The 6,000-nt window shown below is 40.1% G+C and overlaps 1 pseudogene; it reads left to right on the top strand.

Moving 5' to 3' along the window:
- The first annotated feature begins 875 nt into the window (after positions 1-875).
- On the top strand, positions 876-1,049 carry LOC113276829 (annotated as a pseudogene).
- The last annotated feature ends 4,951 nt before the right edge of the window (positions 1,050-6,000 follow it).

Here is a 6,000-nt window from a genome sequence, read left to right as displayed (position 1 = left end):
ATAATTGGAACTACAAGACATCAAACGTACGAGTCTAAATCTAAATAAACTTCTGTAGGATCCAATGCCGAAGTTGCTGAAGTAAGTTCACAAAGATCATCGTATTCTGAAGTTGGTAAGTTGTGTCGACCTTCAGAGTTGTTCAATATATCGTAAATAGAAAATGAACTGGATTCTGAAGCAGCAGGACCTGAAAAAGGACTACTTGTGGAGTGATTATCCAGTGTCATTAAAGAGAAATTGTTGTTCCCACTTGCTTCCTGGATACCTGGAACAATAGGAGGAAATGAGAAAGAAGGTGATCCCGGAACTTCTTGGTTCCTAACCGAATCCGGTGTTTCAATACTGATAATTGTTTCTTGTGGTTCTTTCAGTTCCTTTTCATCTTGTTGCATTGCTACTAAATCTGCAGCTTGCATACAAGTATGTTTTCCTTGGTATGTAACAATAAACATGGATCGGTCTTCATCAGATTGTTGAACTTGTTTCATAGCTTTACACCCTGCAGCACTGCTACGCGAACATCTGTAATAGGATCTGAAAAAGTACGCAACACAAAACCGGTTTTGAGGAAAACTTGTAGGGCTGATGAAATTTTTCTTGTATTAAAATGGACTAATTCGAGAAAATTACACACAATATTTTTGCTAACCTTGGATGTTTTGCGCGAAGAATGTCTTTCTGTCCATATTTTTTCCAATTATATCCATCATCTAGAGATACTTGGAGCCCCTTCTGCTTGCATACACGTACTTGTTTTGTCCACTTCAGTTGTGATTTCCTATAATCACAGAATGAAAATACACTTCATTATCAAATTTCGCAGACTATTTTGAATACCAATATAACCTATCCCGAATATCTTAACATCCAAGAACGTTTCTCAGCCTTTTTGGCTAAGATGAAGAATTGTAGTTCATCTGTTCTTATCAATTTAGCTTTTCTCGGCTCACCCGATATTAAATTAATGTTTTTGAGCTCCCATCACTACTGGTGTTTTCATGCGTCGCCTTTATGTTGCACTATTGCAAAGGCTTAGCGCACCAAAACAAAAAATTGCAAACATATAAGGTTCATGCATATCTATGTACCTCTCTTTGGATGGCTTTTTAACCGGAACAGAGGGACAGTCGACCGGAGATTGATTTCCACCAGCGGGACCTGATGATTCAATCACCCCGGTCGCCTGAGGCTGACTGCCAGCTTCGAAGTTAATCCCACTCATCAATGAAAGACAGTTGTCTAGAGAATATAAGATTACAGGTAATAACAAGTTGCTTTTAGTAGAGTAATTAGCATCAAGATTAATTTGAAATTGTTTGATGAGCAGCTCTTTAGCTTGGTTTAGCTCATTGATTATCGAGGTCTTCAGATCCAAGTAATTCATGCTATGAGTTCGATTGTTCTCCATTTCAGTGTTTCTAAGAGAGAAGTGGATGCAAGATTAACCTGAGTATGGGGGTACTCGAGCTAATTTTATACTAACTTCCAAAAGTGCCAGAATGAGTAGGTACAACAAGATCTAGAGAGCAGAGGGAGTAATCATGAGTTAATGAGTAATGAAGAAGAAGAATATGTGAATTTTTATAATTCATTCAAGGAAGTTTTGGCATCCTCAAATCGTTGTTATGATTACGTAAGATGAATACGACGGCAACGACCAATTAAGTTTCATGGAGGAGTGCCCAAGTATTAGATAGGTTCATGCAGAGAATCTAACTCAAATATCATCGTCATTTATATGATTTTATGTGGTTTTTATTATTTTGAATAAAATTAATTGAATCCACTTGTACGAAATTGTATCTCCTTACTTCAGTGATAAGGCTTGTCCAGTAGGATGTTAAGATTACAAAAGATTACAACACTGACTTTATAATAGTTTGTGTAAGTCAATAGTATACAATGGTTTATAATTATCGTTCTGTTGTTAGCTAGAAATATTTGTGTAGAATGTTCTAATTAAATGTTGAAGTCGGCAGACACTCCTATATACAGTAAGATATTGAAGTTAGGGCATGGTTATTTTTTTTTATAATTACTGACTTGGCGTCTGCGCCAGGCCCCTGACTCAGCACAGGTTAGATGTCATACCGTTTTTCTTTGAGTTTGAATCTGATCTTTCAAAACCTGATGCAGAAAATATCTGACTCCAACCCGATTTTAAGTTTGGCAGTAAAATGCTTTGGATTCATGGGACCAAGTCATTGACTCACATATTTTTGAATCAGTTGAGTCAAACCTGACTCAAAAGATCAAACATATTAAATAATAGATTAGATATTATGTTGGCTCCTTATTTAGCTTTATTCTCTCATTAAACTGTAGTATTTTCAATTACTGTGAAATACTCTTTGATATTATTCTGTCATATAATAACGACTGCAAAAGGGAAAGCTCTCCATGGGAGTTTAACCAATTATCTAAGATGGTATCAGCCTAAAACGATCCATCAATCCCTCTTCTTTTCCTACACAAAATCAAATGTCCGGTGAAAAGAAATCGTTACATCCATCCTTTGCCGTCACAAACATCAAAACTCTCATTCCCATTCTCATGGATATCAAACAGGATGAATATTCTTCATGGGTTTTCCTTTTCGAACTCCATCTCCAAGCTCATAATCTGGTTTTTCTCATTGACGGCTCAGCAACTCCAACGGATCTTGATGCCGCTACCGTAAAACAGCTAGACGCTCTCTGTCGCCAGTGGATGTTCTCTACCATGACCAAAGATTTGATGCTCACCGTTCTCAAATCAGGCAAAACTGCTAAAGAAATCTAGGATCACCTTAAGAAATTATTTCAAGACAACAAAGGCAGCCGCGCAGCACCCCTTGAAAGTAAGTTCGGTAACCTTAAATTCACTGAAAGTAATGGTGTTGATGATTACTGCGATAAACTTAAGTCGTTCTCCGACTGTTTAAGTGATCTCGATTTCCCGATGAATGACAAGTGATTGGTTATTCAACTTGTCAATGGACTTCCGGAGGAATACAACATTTTTGCCTCTTTCATCCAACAGTCTATGCCTAGTTTTGATTCTGCTAGATCTTAACTTAGAACGGAAGAAATAAGGCGTTCTCAACAAACCCTAAGTTCTACACCAACGACACTGGCTGCTGCTGCCTCCCCTGTGCATCGCAATAGCGACAAAATCGTCCCAACAATAACAGACATAGTCCACAACCACCCTCCAACAGAAATGATTGGACCCAAAGTCCAGCGGCCCAACCACCTATTCTACCACACCTCACAAACTTGCTCCTCGTTCTACTAAATGTGTCTTTATTGGTTTTCCTATCAATCATCGTGGCTATTGTTGTCTCGATGTTACCACACATAAAATCATCATCTCTCGTCATGTAACCTTTGACGAAATTGTTTTCCCATTCCCAACCTCTACTCCCACCAGTTCTACAGACTCAAAATCCTCTCCCTCACCTATCCACCACTCTTTTGCTGAAAACCTTGCCTACCATTCAGCGCCTCCCTCATCCCCCTCGTCTGCTGTCCTCAGTTCCCTTATTCCATATACTCCCCCCCCCCCACAGGCGCAGACCTACAGTGCCTCCCACTTCTTCCGCTACCACATCTACTAGTCCGGCTCCTACTGCTTCGAATGAACAGCCTACAGTCTCCATTCCATCTGCCTCCCCTAGTCCAGTCTCTCCAGTTCCTACTCTTGTACATCCTCCCACTGTTACGGCTCCACCCATCCTTCCTCCCTCTCATCCGGTCGATCGATCCTCTCGAGGCATTTTTTGCCCCAATCACAAACTCAATCTTCATGTCCAGTCCAAATATAAGATCTCTTTGTTGCGTTGCTCACACCTATATGCTCTTAGGGACCCTAACTAGAATGCAGCCATGCTAGATGAATACACTGCCATGTTGAAAACTAATACTTGGGAACTTGTTCCTCGGTCACGAGATGCACATGTTATTCGTTCCATGTGGATTTTTCGCCACAAATTTCATGCCGATGGTTCCTTGCAGCGTCACAAGGCACACCTAGTTGCAAATGGTAAATCCCAACAAGTTGGAGTTGATTGTTTTGAAACGTCTAGTCCGGTTGTCAGACCAGCGACTATCCGTACTGTGCTTACTATTGCTGCTTCACGTTCTTGGCCTATACATCAGCTAGATGTCAAGAATGCCTTTCTCCACGGGGATTTGACTGAGACAGTTTATATGCATCAGCCTCCGGGTTTTGTTGATCCTGAACACCCTGATTATGTATGTCGACTTCGTCGTTCGCTTTATGGTCTGAAGCAGGCTCCTCGTGCATGGTTTCAGCAATTTGCCAAGTTTATTACCAATTGTGGTTTTCGGGGTAGTGTATGTGATCCCTCTCTCTTCGTCTACCAATCTGGATCTGAGACGACATACTTACTTTTATATGTTGATAACATCATTTTAACAGCAAATACTGATCATCTTCTTGGCAAATTTATTACATTGATGAAACGAGAGTTTTCCATGACTGATCTTGTCCCACTGCATCATTTTTTGGGTATTTCTGTTAACCGCTCATCTTCAGGCCTCTACTTGTCTCAGTCAGTTTACGCGTAGGAAATCATTGCACGTGCATCCATGACAAATTGTAATCATGTGGCCACACCAGTTGATACCAATTCGAAACTCAATGCAACATCTAGTCCTGTGATCGAGGATCCTACTTTATACCGAAGCCTGGATGGGGATCTTCAGTACCTCACCTTCACTAGACCGGATATTTCTTATGCAGTTCAACATGTATGTTTTTTATGCATGACCCTAGGGAGCCTCACATGCAGGCCCTTAAGCGGATCCTTCGTTATCTTCAGGGTACTTTTGATCATGGCTTGTCCCTATCTGCTACTGCACTCGCTAGATTAACTGCTTATTCTGACGCTGATTGGGTGGGGTGTCCGGCTTCTTGTCGATCCACTTCCGGCTACTGCATCTTTCTAGGTGACAATCTAGTTTCCTGGTCTTCTAAGCGTCAGGCCACTGTCTCTCGCTCAAGTGCTGAAGCTGAATATAGGGGAGTGGCCAATGCAGTTGCAGAGACTACTTGGCTTCGCAACTTACTTCTTGAGATTCATCTACCTCTACGATGTGCCACTATTGTATACTGTGATAACGTCAGTGTCGTCTATATGTCTGGTGATCCTGTTCAACATCAACGCACCAAACATGTGGAGATTGACATACATTTTGTTTGTGATCGCATTCGTATTGGTGATATTCATGTACTGCACATCCCCTCGGAAAATCAATATGTTGATAGTTTTACCAAGGGCCTTCCACGACAGTTGTTTACTCGTTTCCGTGCTAGTCTGAGCGTCTGCTCTTCTCCCGCTCCGACTAAGGGGGTGTAATAGATTAGATATTATGTTGTTTCGTTACTTAGCTTTATTCTCTCATTAAACTATAGTATTCTCAATTACTGTGAGATACTCTTTGATATTATTCTGTCATATAATAACGAATGAAAAAGGGAAAGCTTTCCATGGGAGTTTAACCATTATCCAAGATTAAGTTCAGATCCAGATGAGTCAGATTATTTTAGTCAGATCCAGAAAAAATAAATAATAGTAATAATAATAGCTGGTCACCCTCATTTCTCACAGGTTTTATGATGCAATACTGCGGAATTTAACATTGAAGGTAGAGCTAGCTTGCCCCTTACGACATAATCGGCTCCCTTCGCGGGTTTCTCGTAAGGCTCGCTGGTAGGCTAGCAAGGTCACCTGTTCAACTAATGTAGTACGTTGTTGGAACTCAGTTTACTATGTTTCCAACCAGTTTTTTTTTATAAAAAATACTCCTTATCCAATAAATCAAAAAAACCAAAAAATAAATAAAAATAACTATAATATTGAAAAAACAAACAAACATATATGATGTTACGTTTTTACATCCCTAAACGTAGCTTGATCAGACCCACGATTACTCAGAAAACCAAAGCCCACTATTAGCACAATAATGGCTTCATCTCTATATCAAACCCACG

Source organism: Papaver somniferum, chromosome 4 (genome assembly GCF_003573695.1).
Source record: "Papaver somniferum cultivar HN1 chromosome 4, ASM357369v1, whole genome shotgun sequence".
Lineage (NCBI taxonomy): Eukaryota > Viridiplantae > Streptophyta > Magnoliopsida > Ranunculales > Papaveraceae > Papaver > Papaver somniferum.
The sequence above is the reverse complement of the archived record's forward strand: the minus strand, read 5'-3'. Positions and strand labels throughout refer to the sequence as shown.